Source organism: Dreissena polymorpha, chromosome 6 (genome assembly GCF_020536995.1).
Source record: "Dreissena polymorpha isolate Duluth1 chromosome 6, UMN_Dpol_1.0, whole genome shotgun sequence".
NCBI classification, from domain to species: Eukaryota; Metazoa; Mollusca; class Bivalvia; order Myida; family Dreissenidae; genus Dreissena; species Dreissena polymorpha.
In genome coordinates, this window is record NC_068360.1 from 38,935,648 (window position 1) to 38,949,917 (window position 14,270).

At 34.3% G+C, this 14,270-nt stretch overlaps 1 long non-coding RNA gene across 1 annotated transcript in view; it reads right to left on the minus strand.

Moving 5' to 3' along the window:
- Positions 1-14,270, minus strand: part of LOC127833356 (uncharacterized) — a 55,711-nt gene that overhangs the window by 6,968 nt on the left and 34,473 nt on the right. The window lies entirely within an intron of this gene.

The window sequence follows — 14,270 nt, forward strand, 5'->3', positions numbered from 1 at the left end:
ATCCATGAATTTACAAAACTGATATTGTGCAAGGTCTTCAGGGAGAAGTAGGACATCCGGGAAAGGAACGACCGTTTAAACGGATCAGAACATGTTTTTTTTGGCTAGGAATGTCGTCAGAGCAATACGTGTCTAAGTATGACTGATGTTTAAAAAGGAACACATAAACTAATACAAGAGCACCGCATGTAAAAAAGCACACAACCTTTCTACTACAGCTCTTTAGATTATTTCTCACACGGATGATACAACGGCATTTTAGAAAGCACAGGCCACTTTACCAAGTTACTAGCTATTCCGACCAGAAACCAGACAGTAAAGACCACAGTAGAAGCATTCTTCAACAATTTTATTTTTCATGACAGTATCCCAGTGAGACTCCATTCTGATAAAGAATTAAATTTTGCATCAGATTACATTGCACATCAAAGATCTATTTAATACCACAACATGATGAAATCACACACACATATATATATATATATATATATATATATATATATACCATCCACAAGGTAATGCCGGAACACAAATATTTAACAGAACTGTTCAAGACATGATTTGAACGTTGGAAAACGTATAGAAATAAATCCATCCGTTCGAAGATACCTCTAGTTACTTATCTGGGTGAAAATCAAAGAAATGTAATCTTTGATATACTATCAATTCACAGACAGCAAGAAGTACGGACGCACTTCTATTTATTTCATTGCTATGACACTAGAATACAAGTGAGGAAGGTTTTTTCATGATTTATTTTCGCGGTTTCGTCCATCAGCACAATGTTTCTGATACACTGATTTCGAGATGAGGCACGACAAGTTGTTATAAAGAAAAATCCTCCGGACCACAAGTATTGATCCGAAATGCACAATGTATTGCGAATTATATGTTCGACATTTGCCGTTTATGTTGCGACATATATACTGTTGTTTCAATTAGCTGCAACGTGTAGAGTTAAATATGTAACATACAGCGTCAAGTGGTTTGGCGACATGTATCGTTGGTTGCGATCTATTGCTTCGACCTTGCGACATATTTAGGAAAGTGCGACATTTTGCGATAATGCGATATTTAACATTGCTACACTCATATTGCAGCTATTTCGATCCAGATGCGTCCCGCCAAACGATTAAACAAAGAGGATCATACATATTTTTCAACGTCAATCACTATAAATAGAAACACATCAGTCTTTACAATTGTATTTGAAGCAGGTAAAATGTATTAATTGATAAATAACAGAAATCATACTGAATGTCGAGCGTTATTACCGGCTGAAAACACCAAAGGTTATAACATAAGGCCATTACTGTTTTAACATGTCGTTTTTCATGACTGTATGAACATGTGAAAAGGCGTTTGAGTATAAAAATGGTCGAGCCTGGTATGTGCATGTACTGTCTTAGTCGGTTTAAAGAGTAACTTCTCAATGCGCTTTCTTTTTATCTTTATTTTTCCAGTGAAAACAGTGACGACGCAGCGTCCGGTGAAATGTCTACGTGAAAACGTTAAACACGATTGACTGAAATAAACAAATCAATCTTTCAATCCTAGAAATTCTCAATATTGCAATTCATGTACCACGTACATGTTCATGTAAATTGGACATGTGACAATGTAATCAATAAATGGTAAACACTATTTTGTTTAGTTTTAGTTATAATCTGTTGCTGCTTGCTAAATAGTCACAAAGTTTCTTGAATAAGTTGCCTTTTTTTGCATAAGGGAGGCAAATACTACAAACATTGCAACATTTCCAAACATCGGTTATCTATCTTGATTATAGTCCTTTGCCACGAGATAAGTCTACCAATTACTGGCTTTGAAAATTATCAATTCCATGCTTGAGATATATTTTCTTCAATAATCCAATGTGGTGACTATTCATTAGAATCGGCTCAAAGAACGATTCTAGTAAGTGACACAACATCTGACTCTCGTATTAAAGAAAGCATTAAATATACAATGTTAAGAAATCATTATATGTATCGAATGATAAAACAGGGCTTTGCACATTTTCTTACCAATGTAAAATTATACATATATGCATATAAAAACAGCTTTAAAATGCGTTTTAAATAAAAAGATTCCAACTACCGTTTCTTAGCACTTATTTAACCCTAAATTCGCACATTTCCCCTAAGAACAATTTGCCACTGAACAAAGGGAGCCAATATCTTTCATTATTATATCTTTACGATTGAACGCAAAAACTGTAATTTAGCTACTTAAATTTGAACAGAATTCTTTGTTTATGTTTATCAAATATGTATTATACCATCTGTTCGCTATAACAAGCGTCTATTAAATGAAACGGACTAAACGATCACTGTTCGTACACCTGTGGCCATGCTTTAGCAAAACACTCACACAAAATACAAGTTTACCATGCGAATCAGATGCTGACAGCCTTTATAATGTTAGCGAATCGATTAACGGATACATAATGCACTATAAGGGTACTTACAGAATTTGATTACATGTAGCTCTTTTAAGACAGCACAAGACGGGAAAAACGTCTATTAAAATTTCTTGAAAAATGTCGAATCTTTCCTTTGTTATTGGTACCATATTTATAAACCGGGAACCAACTTCTGCTGGTGCCGTTTCCAATCAAATTTCAGGAAATAATCACGGGCTGCAATCGCCACTCGTACCTTCTTACCTATTACAGGCGCACCAGGTAATTTTGGCGCTTACAGTGCATGAGATTGTGCATGTAATTTGAGAATAAACTTTCCTATCTCAGGAATAACAATATTAAACATGTCGTAGTCATACCGATACGTGTGCAAATATGCGATTCGTATATATATATCTGTCGTTCTGCGGTTTGTATTATAGAACTATTTTTACAATAAGGATAGTGGATGATTTGTTTAAACATAAAATAAACATGTATACTTAAGTGGCATTCATAAATCACATAATGACACAGATAAATGGTCACACGATTTCTCGTAGTCCAGATATTTCAAACGCTACTTAGGTGACATGACTAGATTGTTAAGAACACCTTGAGATAAAACTTATCAGATATATTTGACATAAACTGAATTAGTATAGTTATCTGTGGTTTAAATTAACCGATCATATATCAAAACATGTAATCACAATAGATAAATGAATAATCTAAATACTATTAATTTACGTAAACATGACTCGTACACGAATTATTTAAGCTATACAAAGACTTATATACAACTAAATATTTAATCGGGATACCATCGAAAATAAAGAAACATGTTCAATCAATTTTTAGATTAAATTAAATCTACTGACAAATTTGAGATGCAAATGTGCAGTTATTCAGAATTCAAAATTACACGCAACAACAATTGTAATATACCTTTACGCCCACGCTTAGTGCTAAATATACATTAATTATTTATTGAAATTCTTGGTTAAACGACGTATTGCACTCAGCTGAGCGCTATTTAAAAATATACGTTATGTTGTGTTATATACTCTTATACTACAATAAATTCACAGGTTCAGAAACCGGGTTAAGGATGCAATACATTTCAACAAGAATTAATAGGCGGTCATGACGCTGATATGAATGTTGTTACCAACTTTCCATCCCTAATATTTACTACTGAATTGCTATGTATAAAGGCTCTAGTAAAAATAAATAAAGGTATTTATTTCTTAAAGTGAACGTATGAATATAATATACCATTATCGTACGGATAAACATAGCGCGGAATACAACATAAACATGTTCAGTGATATGGATAACACAGTGCATTATCCGCTTGTGTAACATATTGACTTTTTTACTGGTCGTTACATGTAACTTCACGACTTCGATTTAAATGAAAGTTTTATGATAGCTTGCTCGTGTTGGAAAACACCTCCCATTCGCAATAAGATCGCCGGGGACGTTGGAGATTTTGTAGCATATCTATATAATTGAAAACTTTTTAGCCTTTTAATATAAAACAGTTTAGTATATAGCCTTATGCAATTAATATTTGCATGAAATCATTATTCAGATAATGTATCAGGCAAGTTTAATATTATTTCCTTTTTGCCCGTATGGCTCATCGTTTACATCTGTTTCAACATTTAATTTTAAACAGTAATATAGACACTAGCAAAAAACCAGCCGCACCAGAGATAAATAATATCCACTAAGCAAAATACACACGCAAGTAGAAAACGCCCACACTTTACTAGACCTCGCACTACCATGGAACGGTAAATGCAATGAATCAATCTAGGATCACCACCATGGAGAGGTCAATACAAAACCACATTAGGGGCTAAAACTTGTTTCTAGGAGCTCCAAATCTCACAACACATAAATATTCATAAATCAATTAAATATCAATAACATAATAACCTCACCACCTTACATTTTAATTAAACTACCAGTAAACTAATAAATAATGATATACGGTCCAGAGTACCACAACGCTAACTTTCGGATTTACGATGAAATACAAATAAAACCCATCGACTATATTTCGTTTTATTAAAAAAGCTTCAAATCGTGAGCGTTCAATTTAGCAAGAAGCCACAATAAGCTTGTAGAATGTCAAATTACAAACCTTGTTTGGGTATATCTATATTTTGTTATCTAAAATGGAACAAGTTAAATTGTTCCAGCTTAATGAAAAAACAATAGCCAGTTGAAATTAACATACATGAGTTAGCAAAAAAACGAGACGTATAATCCGAAAAGCAGTTAAACCAGAAATATCCGCACAATATGACTTATATGAGTCAGTAAGAGTAACATTTATTGAGTGGTCACGGAATACGTTTCTGCGCTGACATAAAGTACAGGAATAATTAAATAAGAAAATTATCAAGAAGAGGAAATCTTGTTTTACAAAATCTACGTATAATCATGTAAAGTCTAATCCTATCAAATAACAGTATCCAGATTAAGTTTGCAAATCCAGATTATTTGCAAACTTATTTTTTTTATTTATTGAACAATTGTTATAAAATTTTGCATATTTGTAGGGGACAATTAGAACATACATATATTTGAAAAAAAAGAGTTAAAATGTTTTTGGAAAAAAGAGTTATTTGATGCTAAAGTTGCCATCCCCCTTGGAATTTCAACGGGGTTTTGGCTCCCCCGTTAAGAATTGCAATTCTCCCACGGGTGATTTTTCCAGACGGGAGAATTTTACCTATATTTTACAAAAAAATAATTTAAATATAATGCTTTGTTTTCTGGTCCAATGTTTACAAATACACATGCTCAAGTCATAATTGTAAGAAATATGTACTTAAATAAGAAAATAAAGTGTTTGTAGATTTTCTTCCCCCGTGGGTTTTTACGGGAGGTCCCGCCAAACACCCATTTCCATTAAACACCCGTGGGAGGTTAAACGGGTCCCCGTGGGAGGTTTGACGGGGGACCCAGTCAAACTCCCATTTTCAATGAACCCCAACAGGAGTTTTACGGGGCTCCCCGCCCATTTACAAAGAACCTCCCGTGGGTGTTTAATGGGGCTTTCCATATAACTTTAATACAAAAAAACACCTTTTTGAGTAATCATATATGTATGTTAAATTCAAAATACAGTGAACATCAGTGTAATCAATCAAATACAATATCAATTTTAGACATTTTCCAGCTTCCTTTATTCAAGATTTTACTGTCTAGCGCTACTGTGTGTAAGTTATTAAGTTTGCCTATTACATTGTATATTTTTTCAAATAATTGATTTTCAATAATAATCTTCTATATAATATACAATATTATGTATATTGACTCATTTCATGGCCGTCAAACCAGAAATAAAACAAAAATTTGTCCATATAGAATTACATTGTTGTTCAACAATATTTTTGAGCTAATGCTATATGGTAGCCATATGCCTTCTGTAATTAACAGTAACAAGTTTATGTTAAAATATGTTTATCTAGGGAAATCATAGGCTTGCAATATATTGAATATTTTAAGGACACGCAAATATGTGACAACCAGATTGATTGTTAACAAGATCGTTGCACCATCCTCATGCGAGTACCAGTACTTGCTGCTCTGACAAATGTTTGTCCAAGATTCATGTTAAAATTCATCATGTCTGTGGACGAACATGTTGTCATAGTTCATAAATATCCACACATAACACTGACAATTACACTGTAAATTACAGGAAACAGTTTGGATTGAATGGCAATAATCCACTTGTATAATCGATTATTTTTTTGTATTTTATGTATGTACTAAAATAAACATTTTGTTGGTCAAATGTTAAAAAGAAAATCCATTAATTGAACGATCATGAAATTATTCACATACTTAAGTGCAATTCAGTGTCGTTACAGTATTGTAGATCTAGTCACAGGCAGCAGTATCATAAATTTGCTCTGCCCCCCCCCCCCCGGACCCTACACCCCCCTCGAGCTTACCCTAGGTGTTCAAGATTTTTAAATGCACACGTTTTGTGTCTGGTTTGACTTTTCAACAATGAATATTGACAAAAAACACAGTTTGAAAAAATACGTCTCGTATAGGCATTATATATACACTATATTATACTTATACGAGGGGTATTTTTGTCAGTATTTGTTGTTGAAAAGTCAAACCAGACACAATACGTTTACTTTTAAATGGAACCCATGGGGTAAGTGCTGGGGGGCAAATTTATCGGTGTGTAGAAATACTAAAATCCCCGTAATTACCGAAATCCACCGAAATCCCCAGAAATCCCCCGAAATCACCCGAAATCACCCGAAATCCCCAATAATATTTATTATTTATCAAAATACTGCGGATATTAATTTAGAATATTGCAAAATACAATCAATTCACTGATGAAAAATTGTTTTTATCCATCTTTGGTAGTGAAAAACTAAAATATATACATAATTATTAGGATTCCGAGCCCGAAATCCCCAGAAATCCCCAGAAATCCCCAATAATATTTATTATTTATCAAAATACTGCGGATATTAAGATAGAATATTGCAAAATACAATCAATTCACTGATGAAAAATTGTTTTTATCCATGTTTGGTTGTGAAAAACTAAAATATATACATAATTATTGGGATTCCGAGCCCGAAATCCCCAGAAATCCCCAATAATATTTATTATTTATCAAAATACTGCGGATATAAAGATAGAATATTGCAAAATACAATCAATTCATTGATGAAAAATTGGTTTTTATCCATGTTTGGTAGTGAAAAACTAAAATATATACATAATTATTGGGATTCCGAGTATGAATCCATAGTGCATGTTTTCACAAGCACGATCAGGAACAGAAATCCCCGCTGTAAAGCTCTTCAAGTGTCAAAAAATCATCTGGTGGCTTTTTGATATTAGAAAGAAGAGGTACAGACAAAAACTTAACAACAATATCTCACTTCTTTTGAAAAATATTGACTTGTAGCGGGTATTTCGGTAATTCTACATTCGCCCACCGAGTATCGAAATCCCCCCATAAAAGTGTCATAAATATCATTTGTATTCTTGGTTTTTGGCTTTGCTTGAATGTTTACGTGCAAAAAATAATTTTAATGTTAATTATTAAGCACACTTGACAGCATAAGTTGCCGCTTAGGGGGGATTTCGGTAATTCTACATTTGCCCGCCGAGTACCGAAATCCCCCATATTCACGCCTTACAGGGTCACTATGTCATCGGTATGATTGTTTCTTGCCATCGCATAACTGTTAATGTACAAATAATGATATTAATATGAATTTTTAAGCACTCTTGACACCGTACGCTGCCTCTTAGCGGGGATTTCGGTAATTCTACACAAGAGCATAGACACGCGCCGGTACCGAAATCCCCGCTGTACAACCCTGCAAGAGTCAAAAGAATCATTATATTGCTTACTTATTGTAGAAATCAGTCAGAAGGGCTGACTAGGCCGGCGACAGATGCATTCAGTTAATGCATGACTTCATTACCTTTAAATCATAATTACAATGACGTCCAAGTCGTTTAACATAACTGTCACCAAATATAGCTATTCTTCGCGAGGAAGCCATGATGTACTATGCAAGGTAGTGAACGTGATTTTGGTTGTATAACAAGTGCAAGTGCGACGGGTGTTTATATACAAATTGCAGATAACTGAGCATATTTAATTTCAACATAACTGCAGACAATTTCACACGAGCCGCACTTTTTCAAACAATAATGAAAGGAACCGTTCTTGACACAACTTCTCATCATTAACAACTTTTGAACAAAAGGCCGGTACATCACACATGGCTTGAGATAATTAAATGAAAGTGCGAAAATCTATTCCCAAACTGATTTGTACGGAGTGCATAGTTTTTGCGTCATTAGTAATAGGTTATATCCTATGGCATTAGAAGATTGTACTGTATGATATTCAAACTGGGTGCCTTCGTAAATACACTGTTTAGACCACTTCGAGTTTTCCACTGTTTATTTTTGTATCAAGGAACGTTAATTAGTAGTTACATCCACCAAAAGTTCAAAGTTGATTGCATTAAACAGTGTACAATGTCTCTGGCATTTCATTAACATACATACATTCATTGATCAATTGGTAGAACAAAATACATTCATTTAACATGAGGAGCGATAACAGATTATTATAAGTACCGAAACGCACGGTTTATTACAATGTAGTTCAGTCCTTCACTGCTGAGCGCACATAAAACTATGTTTGCCTCATATGTATCGGGACGTTTTCTTGATACCCTTTCTATGAACGACCATCAGTTCACAAATTCATTATGTTAATGAGCCCTCTTAATTCAAGTATTCAAATTGTGTTGCAAAGTTTATAAACATGAATTCGATCTAAGACCATACTTGATTAAAATATTACATACGTGTTCATCTCTTTGCCTGTATATGTTTCATGCGGTTTCATCTGCTGTATGAAAAAGATGGACTGTGATATCATACACGTATGCCTATCGTATTGACGCGGATTATTGCATTATTGAATATCTGTCTTTTCAAGATTATGCAATGTACTATTTCTTGAATAAAAGGTTTGTTTTGACGCTGTAAAGTAAAGAAGTGAGCACTCAAACAAGAATTTGCCGATGTTGTTGTTGTGCTATTTTCCCCTTTATTTACAAATAGTTTTATATTGTCAGAAACTCTGTGTATTTGAAACATTCTGAAATATAAGAAGAAAGTATCAACATAGGAATTCCGGTTTTGAATGTACCACTTTATATATTACATTTTGAAAAAAAAATCGAGTCCCAATTTTAGTCGAATGTACAACTTAAAAATCGCAATGACGCTGGTAGTGTGAATAACAACTGCTGTATGATCTATTAGCACCTACTTACTTTCAATGACCAAGTTCTCAACTGTGAACTCAACACCCTCAAAACTATAATTGCTTCCCTGTTTTGAAAAAAGATTGTCCGTTTGATGCTTTTAATTTGTCCGAGAGTGTGAAAGACATCCGAGCGATCAAACGCAGTCATTCGCACCTTTTTGCCGACCATTATGCAAAACGCTATATAAAGTAGGATTGTCATTACGGAATTTATCGTCAGTCACAACGGCTGCTTATCCCTGTGTTGTGTGTAGGCTAGACTGCAAAGAAGACACTATTCAATGTAGCAAATGTTCAGGTTGGACCCATTCAAAGTGTGTGCAAATCAATGATAATGGACTTAAATGGTGGTCTGACAGTAAACGTGCGTTCGTGTGTAAGAAATGTGCATTTCACAACGGGGATTACGATGCGAGTGCTGCACTCTCAAGATATGTATGTGTCTCTTCGTTCGTTGTTCAGTAGGGCCGGTCTGATTTTTACATTGATATGGAAAAGACGAAAACTTTATACGTGTATCAACGAAAATTCCTAGTTATGTTAGTTTTAAAATGGTGTTTATTATGACAATGTCAATATAATCCACCCCTTTTTTGGTTTTGTCGGCGATTATATGAGCCTTGTCATATATATAATTATATTCGTGAGCGATTATATGATGCATGTGCGTAAAGTGTCGTCCCAGATTAGACTGTGCAGTCCGCACAGGCTAATCAGGGACGACACTTTCCGCGTAAACTTATTGGTAAGGAGGGACTTCCTTGAAACTAAAAATACCAATAACGCGGAAAGTGTCGTCCCTAATTAGCCTGTGCGGACTGCACAGTCTAATCTGGGAAGACACTTCACGCACATGCATTAAGCCCAATTTTGTCAGAAAAAGACATATAAAGTTATGGCGATGGTGGTCTTAGATGTGGTGACATACAGTAAACTTATAATAATCAAGAACATTTAAAACGCTCATCATTAAAAGAGTTTGACTGACATTGCGCGAAAAATATTTGCGAAATATTTGCGTGAAACCATTCGATTTCAAGTCAGTTACTTCGTACACGTGTTAACAGCCAATGTGATGTATTTCATTGCCAATGTCGGTTATTCTTCCCACACTCTGTTTTGGTTTTGACATTGTATCTTCACAAAGAAACGTAGACGTTACTATAGTTGATACAATAGTGATAAAGATGTCAGCACACTTCAAACTGACATTTATAATAATGATAGTGTACTACTATGAGTTTTAATGCACACCTCGCTTATGCAGTATTCACTCAACGTGTAATGGCACGCGCATTTTATATTATTTGACACTATTAGAAATAATGATTTTAGCACAATCAAGCTGACAGATTCGTATCAGATTTTAATTATGTGTAATGTATATCGAACCTCTCGCAACGTTCACTGGCACGCGAACATAACCAAATTATTGCCACTATTGCTAGCTATAATTACTACAGTTTGTAAACCAGTTCCGGATAACCAGCAGTTCCTTTATAATCTGTATAATAAATAATAATAATAAATAATCTGTATTTAATATTCCATAATGTCCCACTTAAAAATAAAATGATAAGTGTCTAAGGCATACATTTGGTAAATTTAGGTTTTATTTCTTAATATCCACTTTCACACTTTGATTAGGTTTTATTATTGTATTTGTTATTTATCTGTTTGGAATACAGTGTATTCATTCGGGTCTGCTGGCGTTATGAGAAAGGTCATTTGATGTGAAAAAGCTGGGTGTCTGACATAATTATAATCGTTTTTTATGCACAATTTATGAAACAATGAATATATTGGCGCGCTGGAACATGATTTCTAAATCAAGCTGACATAATAGTATCATTTTTTAATAATGTGTAATTTAATTCGCATCTCTCGCTTTACTCAACGTTCAATGGCACGCGCACTTAACAAAAGTATAAAACAATGATTCATTTAGTTTTTAATATAAATTATGTACAAGTATTATGTTATACATTGTTCGTTTGTTTTGTTTTTTTAATCAACCATGTCACAGGGTATAATTCATATTTATCGTTAGTAAGTTATTTGTTATTCATGTCGAGTAGTTTTAGGTAGTCTGTAGTCTTAGTTATTTTATAGTTAACATATAGTTAAATTTAACCTAATTTAGCACGTGCACGTAACAACCAATCATACACTTTCCCTCCTTTATTCAGTTGTTTGCTGAAGGTTGCTTCAGACAGCCATTCAATCTTTGATTGAAACATTATATTATTTGTGCGGTATCCAGATTATCACCTTCAATCGGAGGCAATTTAATAACACCCCGCTAATTAGATAGCAGGATTAACAGCTTCAATAAGTTGTGATTTAATTAAAACCCCGCTGATAGTTTACTTGTGTATTCCGTTGATATTTCTATCATGAATTAAATGAAACACAAGTTAAATGCCCCATCTTTTATATTTCTTTATAAATTTTAATGGTAATCATACCTGGTTTTTTATCATTGTTCACCTTTGTTATTACAAGCATGATCTTGAATTATGTAACACCTTCATAGCATATGTATATGTAACGGTTGTATATACATTTTTTCTATTTTTTCATTACATTGTTCTTTTCTTATTCTAACTTTACAACCTTCTTTGCACATGTATATGTAACATAGTTGTATATATTTTTCTTTCGTTTTAAATTCTGTATTCTATCTTTTATTCTAATTTTACTACCTTCATTGCATATGTAACATAGTTGTGTATATATTTATTTCATTTTTTTATTCTTTCTATCTTTTATTCTAACTATACTACCTCCTTTGCACTTGATATGCAACATAGTTGTGTATATATATTTTTCTACTTTTTTTATTCTATCTTTCTATCTTTTTCTAACTATACTACCTTCTTTGCATATGTATATGTAACATAGTTGTATATATATTTTTTCAATATTTGCACTGTATGTTTTTGTGATATGTACCACTTATTATGTATTTTATTTTTATATACACATTCCGGCCAAAATTCCGGTGTATGTCCTGGATTTTTTTATAAATATTATTACATTCTACTATATTCTGATTTGGAATTGAGGATAACACGTTCATTGACAGACAAGCTTGTTGGCAAACAACCTCGTTTATATATAGAGAGAACTTGCGTGCTTTGCAGTGATTTAGTGCTGTGCAGGGGTGATAGGCTGTATGACTGATTTCTACAAAATAAAATTATTTTCTTGACACCTGACGGTTTGAACAGCGGTTTAAGTTCTTGTGTGGATTTACCGAAATCCCCGCTAAGAGGCAACATATGCTTGCTTAATAATTAACATTAATATCATTATTATCACTACTATAAGAAAGTACTATAATGCTTTCTTTATGCTTAGTAATTAATACTACCGGGTAATATCATTAAACTTGTTGCTTACCGGTGTACTGATGCAGACGATAACGAGCACCCCGCCGGGACTACAGTAGGGTGCTAATACACACGTGTACCGTGTGCAATACCCGATCCAAGCAACGACGTGTCAGAACGGGGATTTCGATAATTCAACCTGTTAAAAATGTGCTCGCTCGTAAATCGAAATCACCGTTACGCCGCTAAGAGGCAGCGTATGGTGTCCCGAGTGCTTAAAAATTAATTTAAATATCATTATTTGTACATTAACAGTTATGCGATGGCAAGAAACAATCATACCGATGACATATTGACCCTGTAAGGCGTGAATATGGGGATTTCGGTACTCGGCGGGCGAATGTAGAATTACCGAAATCCCTGGCCTAAGTGATAATTTTTCAACCTAGGTCACCAAAGGGGATATTGTTGATAGTTTTTTGTCTTTCTGACGGATTTCTACAATAAGTAAGCACTATAATGACTTTTTTTTACTCTTGCAGGTTTGTACAGTGGGGATTTCGGTACCGGCGCTCGTCTATGCTCTTGTGTAGAATTACCGAAATCCCCGCTAAGAGGCAGCGTATGGTGTCAAGAGTGCTTAAAAATTAATATTAAAATCATTATTTGTACATCAACAGTTATGCGATGGCAAGAAACAATCATACCGATGACATATTGACCATATAAGGCGTGAATATGGGGGATTTCGGTACTCGGCGGACGAATGTAGAATTACCGAAATCCCTGGCCTAAGTGATAATTTTCAACCTAGGTCACCAAAGGGGATATTGTTGATAGTTTTTTTGTCTTTCTGACTGATTTCTACAATAAGTAAGCACTATAATGATTTTTTTGACTCTTGCAGGTTTGTACAGTGGGGATTTCGGTACCGGCGCTCGTCTATGCTCTTGTGTAGAATTACCGAAATCCCCGCTAAGAGGCAGCGTATGGTGTCAAGAGTGCTTAAAAATTAATATTAATATCATTATTCGTACATCAACAGTTATGCGATGCCAAGAAACAATCATACCGATGACATATTGACCATATAAGGCGTGAATATGGGGGATTTCGGTACTCGGCGGGCGAATGTAGAATTACCGAAATCCCTGGCCTAGGTGATAATTTTTCAACCTAGGTCACCAAAGGGGATATTGTTGATAGTTTTTTGTCTTTCTGACTGATTTCTACAATAAGTAAGCAATTTAATGATTCTTTTGAAGTTGCAGGTTTGTACAGCGGGGATTTCGGTACCGGCGCGTGTCTATGCTCTTGTGTAGAATTACCGAAATCCCCGCTAAGAGGCAGCGTACGGTGTCAAGAGTGCTTAAAAATTAATATTAATATCATTATTTGTACATTAACAGTTATGCGATGGCAAGAAACAATCATACCGTTGACATAGTGACCCTGTAAGGCGTGAATATGGGGATTTCGGTACTCGGCGGGCAAATGTAGAATTACCGAAATCCCCCCTAAGCGGCAACTTCTGCTGTCAAGTGTGCTTAATAATTAACATAAAAATTATTTTTTGCACGTAAAAATTCAAGCAAAGCCAAAAACCAAGAATGCAAATGATATTTATGACACTTTCAGATGTAAATATGGGGGATTTCGATACTGGGTG